Below are 13,539 nucleotides of genomic sequence, written 5' to 3' on the forward strand. Positions count from 1 at the left end.
TCATCTGTCTATCTAATCAGTCAATCAGTCTGTCTGTCTCTGTCTGTCTGTCTATCTATCTATCTGGACACATAAGAAGAGATTTGGTATGGGAGCTGGCCCGCATACCAAGGCGGAGATGGAGGCGGAGGAGTCCCATGATCTGCGCTTTGTAGGTCTCCAGGGTCTCCAGGGAAGCCGGCTAGTGAGTCCAAGACTCGAAGCCTGAGATCTGTGGGGGCCACTGTCCCCAAGTCTGAAGGCCCGACCAGGAGCTGTGATGTCTGGGGCCAGCGGAAGATGGATGTTTCAGTTCAAGGAGAGAACGGATTCCGCCTTCCTCTGCCTTTGTGTTCTACTCAGGGCCTCAGTGGATTGGATGCTGCCCACATGGGTGAGGGCAGGTCTTCCGCACTCGGTCCACTGATTCAAAAGCTAATCTCTTCCAGCAACACCCTCCTACACACACCCAGAAATGAGGCCTTACCAGCTATCTGGACCTCCTTGCCCAGTTAAGTTGACACACAGAGTTAACGTCTTTGGGGTCATGATTCAGCTGGCCACCGCCCTGTGAGCTCTGCTTCATAGACATCCAGCGTCCTTCCGTGTTCAGAGAGAATAGGGGACCAGGGAGGAGGCACCAGACTCTGAACCTCTGTGGCAAATGCCAGGCTTGCCTGGGCTAAAGGGCCCAACCTTCCCCGCAGCCTCAGGCAAAGCTGGCAAACCTGGTGCATTATTCAGCATTGTTTGTGGAGGGAGATTAAAATTGCATCTGGCTGTGGAAGCTCCTGCCCCCAACACCTGCCAGTGACAGAAGAGGCTGCTTCACAGAAGGCTCATTAAATATGAAAACATGATGTTGATTTCTAGCAAACTTAAATTACTTAAGCTGGTGTAAGTGGATAAATATTTCATGCTTCAGTTTATTAAGTTCCCACCAACAGTATGTCTGGCTGTACAGCCAGGGACCTCTCCAAATGCCTGTCTGTGGTCTCGGCCCGCAGGCCTGAGGGGAACCCACTCCTGGCTCCACCAATGGGTCTGCTGGGTTTTCGGGGTCATGCTTGGGCCCAGCTGCGAGTCACTGGGGTCCAAAGGGCTGCCCTCTGGTGCAGTTCCTGGCACAGTGGGTAATTACCAAGACAGAGAAAAATACAGTGAGCAGAGAGAATAACGAGGGAGCAATGACTGGTAGTTTTGTTTTTCTTGGTGATAGAAATTAGAGCCACGACCATTTGGGAACTTAGTTTCTGCCCTGCTCCTCCTCAGCAGATGTGCGGAAGCTGTAGTGGCTTTGCCTGCCAGGCCGTGTGCTGGCAGGGGGCGAGCCCACCTGGGCTTCACTGGTGATGTGTCTGGATCTCCTGGCTTCAGAGGTGGCTGGACAGGGACGCCCATCCCGGGCCCTCCCCAGCCCCTGCTCTGCTAGACCTCCTCCCCCAGCAGCTGCAGCCAGGAAGAGCCGTCTGTGTCCTAAAAACTGTACAAAGGACTGGTACAGCAGGGAGCAAGAAATGGACACACCAGCATGAGTTGTGTCCCCCAAATCTGTGTGTGGAAGGTCCTAACCCCCAGGACCTGTGGGCGTGACCTCATTTGAAAACCGCCTTTCAGAGGCAAGCAGGTTAAGATGAAGCCATTAGAGTGGGCCCCAGCCGGTGGGGTGGGGTCCTTATGTGAGGAGGAGATTTGGAGATACACACAGAACACGAACACACAGCACACACACAACATACACATAACACAACACATACAACACATCACACACACCACACATAATACACACAACAAACACAACACATACACCACACATGCAACACACGGCACGCAATACACATAATACAGAGGTCACAACACAACACACAACTCACCACACACATCACACACCACACACAATACACAAACACAACACATATACCACACACATGCAACATACACAACACACTACACACAATACACAAACACCACACACACCCCACACACACTACATACACCACACACGCAACACACAATACACACAACAAATGCAACAATACACACACCACACAACTACACACAATACCCAACTCACAACACATCACACAACTCACCACACGTCACACACACCACACACAATACAACACACACACGTACACACAATATACAACTGACACCACACACAAACACAATACACACCATACATGCAACACACAACACAACAAAACACACCATACTACACACAACAAACACACCACACATGCACCACACATCACATACACCACACAACACACAACACACAACAATAAACACACCACACACAATACACACAAGCACAAAACATACACCACACATGCAACACATGCAACACAACTACACACAACTCACAACACAATACACACGTAGACACAATACACAACACACAACAAACCACACCACAAACACCATACACCACACACCACACCAACACACCATACACAATACACACACACCACACACACACACTACACACCACACACACACACACACCCGCACCACACACACTGCACACCACATACACCACACACACCTCACACACCACACACCAACACGAACACATCACACACCACACACACCACATACACCATACACACAACACACATGCAACACACACAACACACACGTACACACAATAAACACACAACTCACCACATACCACACCCACCACACACATACACCACATGAACACACTGCACACAATACACGCAACAAACAACATGCACCACACATGCAACACACAACACACACGTACACACATAACTCACAGCACACCACACACAACACACCACATACACGCACACACACAGCTCACACACAGGGTGGGTGCCGGGTGAAGATGGAGGCAGAAACCGTGGTAGGGCTGCAGTTGCCAGCAGCCTAGGAGCTGGAGAGGGGCCTGGGACAGCCTCTCCCTCCTGCCTCAGGAGGTACCAGCCCTGCGCATGCCTGAACCTCGGGCTTGTGGCCTCAGGCCTGGGAGAGGACAGACTCCTGTTGCTTGAGCCCCCAGTGTGTGGTGCATTGTTGCAGCAACCCTGGCAGATGGAAACAGCTGATTTTGCCTCTTCTGGGAGGCACGGAGGGGCGGAGGGGATGTGGTGGTTGAGTGTGTGGAGAGCTGGCTGGGATTTGAGCAGTACCTTTGGGGTTGAGAAGCTGAGGCAGGTCCATCGTTCTTCACAGCCACTGGGCTGTTGGGTTCTGGGTACCAAACAGTGTCCAAGGTGCTTCAGGGACTCAGACAGCCTGAGTGGCACTGCCATTGCCCACTTGACTGGCACACACAGAGGCAGAAATTCGCCCAAGGTCACAAAGCTGGCAAAACATAGCTGGCATATGAACCCAGGCTGCCCAACTCTGGGAGCCCTGCTCTTGTAGGGCAGAGTGGAGAACATCCCCGAGGGCATTTTCTGTCCCAGGAGGCAGAGGTGACTTGTTAGCCACATGGTCCAGATGGCCACCAGGCTCTGCAGCCTCAGCTCGCCTGGAGAGTGGTTCAGTGTCCTGTGGCTCTGTGGGTAACACTGGGCGCAGGGACCACTCCCTCCTGCCCCATGGGGGAGGCCACATGGGGACCTCTACCCATGCAGGTTGCAATTCCTTCCCCGCAAGAAAGAGGACTAGCAATCACTTTGGTCTCAGAGTCCAACCCATTTCCAGCCTGGGCCATTCCATTCTCCTGAGGTCCCTCTAGCAGCTTCCATCTGTCCGTGGAGCTGTCACTGGGTGACTCCCTACACTCAGCTTCTGCAGAAGCCCTTCCCAGGAATAAGTGGCCTCTTTCTGCTCCTTCCACTCCATCTGAAAGCGAGAAACACATTCCTCCTAAAAGAAGCATTTAGATCAGTCGGTTGTTGGGAGACAGTTCTCCATCAATATTTCACAGTTCTGCATGGTCAGTCCTGGACCTCTGAGCAAAGGGCACTGGCAGACTAATAGAGTAGCAAGACATTCACTTACATTCCTGATGAATCAACCTAGGAGAGGATTTGTTTTCTTCTAGAGTCGAGATAAGGTCTCCGCATCAGGAGGGGCCAGCGGGCAGATAAGCCAGCCACCCTATATAAGCCCCAGGTCTCATAATTTGGGGGTTCCTCCCTGGGGTGAACCCTCTGCACGTGTGGGGAACAACCTAGTTTGGCCACGTCACTCTGCGGGCATAGGGGCTGGGAAACTGGTGTTAAGATGCTGCTTCTAGGCTGCTTTCGCTCTAGGTAATAAATGTCTTATTTCTTTAGCCCAGGGATCTTGTGCCTTTCTGCCCAAACACGCACGTAAAACTGGCAAGTTAACGGATTAGCTTGCGAACAGGGTAGCCCCTGAAAGAGAAAGACGGGGGCCCTCTGGACTGGTGAGAACTTGAGAGAGCTCCATGGGAATTAGTAGCAGATGTATTGGCCAAATTGTATGGTCTGCATGGGGATGTGGGGGTACCTGACCCCCCACTTTGTTGTCTATTAATTAGCAAGGGTTTGGGAAGTAGATGAACGCTGGATGTTGGGACGTGAGGTTACAACACGAAGCCTAAATGGCATATTTGGAGTTTGTTTTCTTCTCCGGTTGGGGGAGAAAAGGTCTTGGAGTCCCCACAGCTGATACTGGGCTTGGGATGAGCCTGAAAAAATCAGAAGTTCGTTTATTGGTTACTTTCTCCTCCAGGTGGGAGGAGAAAGGGTTAAGTGTTTCCTAAAACTGTGTGGGGCCAAACGCTGGGCCACAGACGTCCGTGGTTGAGCCGCAGGCATCTGCCATGCTGCTCAAACCTGAAGGTCAGTCGGTCTTGCACAATGGCACGGAGATGTTTTCTCTGCGTCTCCCCGATTCACTGATGCCCCTCCAGCCTAGCCTCAGATACTGTGAGGGTTAGGGAGGCGGTCAAGGTCTCTGTTCCCAAGGGGTAACCAAAGGCCCTACACACTCATTCAGATATCCTGGGGAACTTCAGGGAGGAGAGGGATGCAGATGTTTGCAGTTCTGTTGGATGTGGGCACAGGAGTCCCCTCCTGCGTGGTCCCATGGAGGAATGGGATGCTGCCTGCAGGGAGTGGCTAAAGGTGCCACGGAATGTCAGCTGAAGCTGTGGTGGCATGTGAGGGGCAGGAAAAAGTCTGAGCCAGGACACTCCGTGGATTCTGCGAAGAGCACGGGGGAGGAGGCAGACCCTGGGACGAGGCGCCAAAGAGGAAAATACCTCATGGCTGCTCTATTCCCCTCTCCGTCTCCTCTGCCCAGCCTGGAGGTAACATGGTCTCCTGGAAACTACAAGTATAACTATATATATATATTTTTTGAGATGGAGTCCTGCTCTGTCGCCCAGGCTAAAGTGCAGTGGCACGATCTTGGCTCACTGCAAGCTCCGCCTCCTGGGTTCAAGTGATTCACCTCAGCCTCACGAGCAGCTGGGATTACAGGCACATACGACCATGCCTGGCTAATTTTTTTTTGCATTTTTAGTAGAGACGGGGTTTTGCCATGTTGGCCAGGCTGATCTCGAACCCCTGACCTCAAGTGATTCTCCCACGTCAGCTTCCCAAAGTGCTGGGATTACAGGCATGAGCCACCGTGCCTGGCCAACTGTAACTCTTGAAGTGCTGAATTTAATTGATAGGGTTTGAGAGAGAATTGCAGTAAAGAAAAAAAAAAAAAAGCCAGGCATAGTGGCTCACACCTGTAATCCCAGCACTTTGGGAGGCCAAGGTGGGAGGATTGCTTAAGGCTTGGAGTTGGAGACCAGCCTGGGCAACATAGCCAGGGGAAAACCCTGTCTGTCTCTATTAAGAAAAGAAAAGGAGAAAAAAGGTCTAAGGGACACATTGCACATCCTGCCTTTTGGGCCCATGTACTGTTTCTGCTGCTTCTGCAACATCAATTGTCGTGGGAGCTGATGTGTTGTGTTGTGTTATGTGGTTGTCATTTTCCATCTCATAAGTGCCAGAGGGGATTATCCAGATCAGTGGAGAGCTGCATTTCTTTCTTTCTTTTTCTTTGTCTTTTTTTTTTTTTGAGACAGAGTCTCGCTCTGTTGCCCAGGCTGGAGTGCAGTGGCACGATCTTGGCTCACTTCAACCTCTGCCTCCCAGGTTCAAGTGATTCTCTGCCTCAGCCTCCTGAGTAGCTGGGAGTACAGGCACATGCTACCACGCCCGGCTACTTTTTTGTATTTTTAGTAGAGACGGGGTTTCACCATGTTGGCCAGGCTGGTCTCGAACTCCTGACCTCAGGTGATCCACCTGCCTTGGCCTCCCAAAGTGCTGCGATTACAGGCGTGAGCCACCGTGCCCAGCTGGAGGGCTGCATTTCTTCGTGTTTGTCCTGTTTGCAGGGCTCTCAGTTTCTTCAATCTGTAGATTTGTCTTCCACCAAATTTAGGAAGCTTCACCAAATACCATTACTTCCTGGAGTTTTGCTTCAGCACGGCGTTCTTACTCCTCCCGTCCTGCAACCCCAGAGGGCACAAATGTTTGGCCTTTTTCCCTTTATCATCCCAGGAGCTCCTGAATCTCTACTTTTTCATGATTATACTCTGTTAAGAATTGACAATTCCTATTAATCTAGTTTCAAGTTCACTGTCTCTTTCATTTATAATTTCTGATCTCCTTTCAGCTCATCCAGTAAGTTTTTAAAACGAATTTTCAGTTGCTGTATTTTTCAGTTCTAAAATTTCCCTTTGGGTTTTCCTTATCTCCTCTGTGTTGCCAAGGCTTTCTGTTTTTCCTTTTGTGTTAGGGGAGTGTGCCATTGTGGCTGAAGCATTTTTGTAACAGCGGCTTTAAAGTCTTTGTCAGAGAATCCTGAGACTCAGGTTATCCTTTCATTGGCAGTGGTTGGCTTTGTTCGTGTGAACTGAGATTTTCCTGGTTCTTTGTATGCCGTGTAATTTTGGATTGTATCCTGGACATTTTAAACATTCTGTTACGAGATTCAGAGCTTTCATTAAATCTTTTGGAAAACGTTGTGATTTTTGTTTAAGCAGCAAACTTAGCTGAGTTCCAGCCGCATGTTTCTGCCCACCTTCTGTGGGTTGTGCTTCCATGGGCAGCTCAGTTTTCAGGGCCTTTGGAGCACTTTTTAGGTCCATCCCACATGTGCATCATCGAGTAATGGGCCTTTGAACCGAAAGGTGGTTCAGTTCTTGAAGTCTTTGCCATGCTATCTAGGATCAGATTCATGCCACGTGCAGCTTTCAGGGTGATGGTGGGACCAGGAATTTATATATAATGTTAGGTGGTTGCTTTCCAAAGCTTCTCCATTTCTGCAATCGTCCTGATACACTTTGGCCCATTTGGTCCTTTGACCCAAAACCTAGGGCTCTAGTGACCCTGGTGTGACATGCACCTCTGTGAGTGTCAAACGGTGGAGAACAGAAAAAGGGAAAAGAGCAATGGGGTTTGCTGTGCTCTCTTGGGATTGCAGATCCACTCATCAGGGAGAAAGCTCTGCTCCCTCAGTGTTTCAGCTCTTGTGGGTTCCTGTTGGGGTCTCTGCCAACACTGACACAGGATTTATTGGGGGCTGGAGTGTGAGTGTAGGAAAAATGTGGAACTTCCATGTTTTCCCTGAGCATTGGGAGGCCTCGTTCACGTCTCTTGAACCAGAATGATAGGGCTTGCCCTGGAGCTTTCTCTGTGCCAGCACCTACCTTTGTTTTTCAAACTGTGTTGTAGTCAGGCCAGGTGATCCTGGAGAAGAACATGGTAAATCACCACCAGTTTGGTGGTACTTTGACATCTGGTTTTCTTTCTCAGTCTGCCTGCTGCAGTTTACTTTTCAGAGTCCTCCAATAACTGGTCCATGCATATGTTTAGGTGTCACAGTTGTGTCCAGAGGGAAAGACTGGGTGGAATGTGCTTACTTTGTCACATCTGAAGTTGGAATCCTTCCCTTTATGTTTTTAAAGATAACTTCACTGGGCCAGGTGCGGTGGCTCACACCTGTAATCCCAGCACTTTGGGAGGCCAAGGCGGATGGATCACTTGAGTTCAGGAGTTCCAGACCAGCCTGGCCAACATGAAACCCCATCTCTACCAAAAATACAACAGATTAGCCAGGCATGGTGGTGCACTCTTGTAATCCAAGCTACTCCGGAGGCTGAAGTGGGAGAATCGTTTGAACCTGGGAGATGGAGGTTGCAGTGAGCTGAGATCGTGCAGCTGCACTCTGGCCTGACCCTGTCTGAAAAAAAAAAAAAAAAAAGAAGATAATTTCACCGTACGGAATTGTAGGTCGGCAGTTTTTGTTTTTTGTTTTGTTTTTGAGACGGAGTCTCACTTCTCACTCTGTTGCCCAGTCTGGAGTGCAGCGGCACAATCTCGGCTCACTGCATACGTTGGCAGTTTTTGTTCCTTCAGTACTTTAAAGACGTTGATCCACTGTCTTCTTGCTTGAATCATTTCCCTTAAGAAATCTGCTGTCATTTTAATCTTTGTTTCTCTGTATGCAACATACCTTTTTCCTCAGGCTGCTTTCAGGATATTCTCCTTCTCACTGGGGTTAAGCAGTTTGATTGGGATGTGCTTTTATGTTTCTTGTGTTTGAGGTTCATTGAGCTTCTTGAATTGGTGAGTTTCTGGTTTCTGTCAAATTTGAAACATTTTCAGCCATTATTTCTTCAAATAGTATTTCTGCTCTCCCTCTCCTCCTTTGGAGATTCCAATTACACGTATCTTAGGCTGCTTGACATTCCCAAACTCACTAATTCTCTGTTAGTTTTTTAAAATTATTTTTTTTCTCTTTGTGTTTTGTTTTGGATACTTTGTATTGCTATGTCCTTATGTTCAGCAATCTTTTATTCTGCAATGTCTAACGTGCTATTAATTCTATCCAATGCATTTTTCTTTTATTTTTTCCTTTCTTTTTATTTATTTATTTTTATTGAAACAGAGTCTTGCTCTCTTGCCCAGGCTAGAGTGCAGTGGTGCAATCTCAGCTCACTGCAACCTCCACCTCCCAGGTTCAAGCAATTCTCCTGCCTCAGCCTCCCAAGTAGCTGGGATTACAGGCATGCGCCACCATGCCTAGCTAATTTTGTATTTTTAATAGAGACGGGGTTTCTCTGTGTTGGTCAGGCTGGTCTTGAACTCCTGATCTCAGGTGATCCACCCGCCTCAGCCTCCCAAAATGCTGGGATTACAGGCGTGAGCCACCCCGCCTGGCCAAAGTTATAATAACTTGTTAAATGTTCTTGTCTGCCAATTCTAGCATCTATATCAGTTCTGAGTCAGTTTTGATTGATCTTTCTTCTTGCCATGGGTCATGTTTTCATGCTTCTTTGCATGCGTAGACTGTTTGATTGGATATCATTGACATTTTATTTATCTATTTATTTTTTGAGATGGAGTCTTGCTCTGTGGCCCAGGCTGGAGTGCAGTGGCACAATCTCAGTTCACTGCAGCCTCCACCTCCCAGGTTCAAGTGATTCTCCTGCCTCAGCCTCCTGAGTAGCTGGGATTACAGGCGTGTGCGACCAGGTCTGGCTAACTTTTGTATTTTTAGTAGAGATGGGGTTTCACCACATTGGCCAGGCTGGTCTCAAACTCCTGGCCTTAAGTGATCCGCCCGCCTTGGCCTCCCAAAATGCTGGGATTGCAGGCGTGAGCCACCGCGCCCAGCTGACACTGACATTTTGTATTGTTGGTTGCTAGATTTTTGTTGTTGTTGTGATCATTTCTAAAGTATTCTTGAGCTTTGTTCGGCAATGCAGTTAAGTTCCTTGGGAACATTTCGATCTATTCAGAGCTTGCTTTTAAAAATTTCAAATCAGTGTTTAGTCTAGGGATAATTATTTCCTATGAAGGAGGCAAGACCCTTCTGAGTAGTCTACCCATGCCATATGAATTCGAAGATTTTCCTCTGTGGTTGGTAGGAGCAGTAGCAACCCCCACCCCTGTGTGAGCACGGGGAGCTGCTTCCTCCAATCTTTTCGGGTGCTGCTTTGCCCAGCCTTGATTCATTTCCTTGCCTACATGCATTGATTGTTGCTTTGCTGAGTGCCTGGAGGGGACCCTCTGCACATCTCCAGAGCTCTCTGCGTAGCTCTCTCCTGTTATGTCCTGCGAACCTTCCTGCCTTGGCTTCCCTGGACTCGGCTCTGTCTCCTCCACTCAGGGAGTCCATTGGTCTCAACCTGGGTTCCCCATCTCTGCACCACAGCCTGGAAACTCACCTGACAGGAGAAGCCTGGGCAATCTTAGGGCTTACCTTGTTAGTTTTTCTCCTTTCAGGAATATCTGTCCTTTGCTGCCTGGTGTCTCATGGCCTGAAAACCGTTGCTTCATACATTTTTTCATGTTGTTTTGGTGGTTTGGTTGGGAGGGTACGTCCAATCTCTGTTACTCCACTTGGCCAGAAGCATTAGTCTCTGCCTAATCATTTAATCAGGGTGAAAATGTCAAGAAAATAACACTAACATTTACTGAGCACTCCCAACATGCCGGACGCAGTGCTAAGAACTTCATTTTTCTTATCTGTAGATTCGTCACATTGATTTGCATAAGCTGGTGATATTAGGACACCATTTTCCACATGAGGTCCCTGAGTGTTGCAAAGGCCACGGAGCCAGTTAGTAGTAAAATCGCCACTCGAACCCTGGTCAGTGGGCCTCTTGGCCACACCACTGTCCTGCCCTGTTGGTGGGCAGGTGTCATGCTGCGATAGGAAGCTCCAGGAGGCTCTTTTCAGGGGCCATTCCAGGACACCGAGGGCTTTTTTTGAATGGAGTTTGACAGTACTTTCTGCGGGTCTTGAAAAACAGAGGTGGCCCTTCTCAGGAAGCTTAGAGTAAACCTCTGGTGATAACCTTAATTTAGTCATTAACTTTTTACTTCCTTATCCCGTTGTGTGGTCTTCCATGGACTTGAATTTCTCCCAGGGTTGGACGTATGAAGGGGCCATAGAGGTCTGGCCACAGTGGAGACCCTCTAACTTTACATGTGGGGGCCTTTCTCAGGAGCTGGTAGCAGAAGGTCCAACGTGAAATAGCTTAACCACAGAGATCTGTTATCTCATGTGAGCACAGGTTCTGAGGCAAGGTGGGCTGCAGGCACCATGTGATCAAGGCTGTATCTCCCTTCCCTCCACCCTGCCTCCCCTTGTCCTCAGGCAGCACCCCTCACCCTTTAGGATGGCCGCCTGCCTGCTGCAATGAGGGGAGCTTGCTCATTCACACCTGGTGGGAGAAGGACAGGTGGAGGGAAAGTCCTTCTCACCTCTCTGATTGGCCGGCCTAGGTCATGTGCCTGCTCCTGGACCTATTAGAGTCCCCTGAGGGAGTCTGTGTGCTGATTGGCTGAAATAATCCCTGGCAAGGAGGATGACGTACTGTGATTGGCTAATTGTGCACTTAGCCTCCCAAGTCCACGGGCAGTGCGGAGAAGGGGCCAATCCTTGTGGTTTTGGGCGCCAAACCCAAAACTGGTTCCTATAGGGAAGGAGGGAGTGGAGAAGGCAAACGGAATGGCCGGTGAAGCTGTCAATCAGGCAGAGGTGGACGGTGCAGCAGGTGGAGAGCCAGGCCTTGTCCTGGGTCCTCCAGCACCTCACTGTGGGCAACGGGCAGTTCCCAGCCCGGGCTCCCTTCCTGCTTCTGCAAACTGAGCTTGCTGCACAAGACAACTGGCATTTCTCGGGTGCACGCTTGGTGCTGCCTCAGCACGATGTGAAGGCTGCGCGTGCACAGTCCCGTCCCGGAGCCTCCCGACTTCCCCTGGGGAGGGGATTACGGTCACTTCAGTTTAGAGATAAGGAAACAGGCCTAGAGAGGTTAAGAAACTTGCTCCAAGTCAAACAGCTGGTCAGCAACAGAGCCGGGGCTGACGACTGTGTCCCTGGTGCAGGCCATGTCCCTGGCATCCCTAAACCAGGACATCCACCTGGCCGGGACAGGAAGGGCAGCGCCAGGGTCTGGGGTCTCCTCCATCCCCTCCCTCAGGGCCTGCCTAGAGTGGCTGACTGAGAAACCCACAGGAGGATGCGGCATGACGGATGCCTTCAAACTCGCACTGGGCACACACAGGCAATTCCTCCGTGGAAAGAGATGAATTCACAAAGGAGAAAGTGTGTAAAATATCAAGAAGACATTAAGTGGAGGACACGTGAACCCCTGGGCAGCGAGTGCAGGAGGCGGAGGCTGTGCCCCTGGACGCTGCAGCTGGGCTGGAGCCCTCTCCCTGGCACCATGGAAACAGTAATATCAGAAACAACAGAGTCCTGGTTAGCGGCGTGCTCATGCCATGTGCCTGTCAGTTCTGCAAGCATTTGTTGGATGTGAAGGTTGACGTGATGGCCACGCTGCCCACAACAGGTCAGCACGTTCCCAGGACTGTCCTGAAAGGTGGGTTCTTTTTTTCCCATTATCCAAATAAGGACAAGGACTCAGAGAAGCCACGTAACCTGGCTGGGAGGAGGGTTCAAGCTGGGTCTTCCTGTCCCCAAGCTGCACTCTGGACCCCCCTCCTGAAGCTGAATAACTGGGGTCTCCCCCGGCCCCCTCCCCACCTCGCTCTGCCTGGGACACGTGGCTGCGTAGGGCTTCTATGCCCCAGAAACCAGGTGGCTCCTCTCCTCCTAGTCCCTCTCCTAATTGTTGTGTTGCAAGCAAAAGGGTGCAGACAGCTGAGGCTCCTCACTTCCCGCTCCAAAGCTCAGAACCTCCCTTCCCTCCTGGATCCAACAGATGCAGCGGCCACTGCTGCCCCTGCCTCTCAAACTTGTCACCCACGGATGCCGGGAAAAATGCACATAAAAGTAAGATTATGTTATTTTTTGTAAATAAGTGATGCAGTAACTCAGATCTGATTTGGGCCGTCAGCCCGATCCGGCAGAGAGAGAGAGAGATGGCTGCTGAAGCATTTGCGTGTGTTCTCAGGGAACGTTTATTGTGGAACGCTGGGCTCCAGTAAAACTTTCATATAAATTATTCATTATGGAATTCAGATGAAATGCCAAAAACCCTCCCACTAAGGGACTGCCTTTTTATTTTTATTTTTATTTTTTTACTTCTGAAGAGAGAGTCTTAGCATCTAACGCCATCAGATGCTACTTAGTGGGGGGAAATGGATTGGTCTGCGGAGAGAGTACTGACATTTTGTGCGGGTCTCTGAGGACATTTGGCATTTCTTAAAGGAGCCAGCGGACCGCATGCCAATGTCCTGCCCAGGAGCTCTGATTTTCTGAGGGGCACTGGGAGATGAGAGTCCCTGTCTCTCTTGCTGCCTGTAGTTGGAGAGGAAAGTGGGTGGCGCCTACAGCATAGCCCTCTGAAGCTCACAGGGCACCCTTTAGGCCCAATATAGTGGGTCTGCTCTGGGAGAGAGTTGGGGCAGGTGCTCTCTCTTTTTTTTTTTTTTGAGGCAGGGTCTTGCTATCACCCAGCCTGGAGTGCAGTGGCACTATCTCAGCTCACTGCAGCCTCCACCTCTGGGGCTCAAGTGATCCTCTCACCTCAGCCTCCCGAGCAGCTAGGACTACAGGCATGAGCCGCCACGCCTGGCTAATTTATGTATGTTTTTTGTAGAGACAAGGTTTCACCACGTTGCCCAGGTTGGT

General features: G+C 50.0%; 1 long non-coding RNA gene across 1 annotated transcript in view; it reads left to right on the forward strand.

Annotated features, from left to right (window-relative positions):
• The window catches only part of LOC126963795 (uncharacterized), a 39,440-nt gene extending 26,106 nt beyond the window's left edge, over positions 1-13,334 (forward strand). Inside the window, exons 2-3 of the long non-coding RNA XR_007729236.1 lie at positions 7,895-12,325; positions 12,668-13,334. This is a non-coding gene — a long non-coding RNA (uncharacterized LOC126963795). The remainder of the gene's footprint in view (positions 1-7,894; positions 12,326-12,667) is intronic.
• The last annotated feature ends 205 nt before the right edge of the window (positions 13,335-13,539 follow it).

The sequence above is a fragment of the Macaca thibetana genome, chromosome 1, assembly GCF_024542745.1.
Source record: "Macaca thibetana thibetana isolate TM-01 chromosome 1, ASM2454274v1, whole genome shotgun sequence".
Classification (NCBI taxonomy): domain Eukaryota; kingdom Metazoa; phylum Chordata; class Mammalia; order Primates; family Cercopithecidae; genus Macaca; species Macaca thibetana.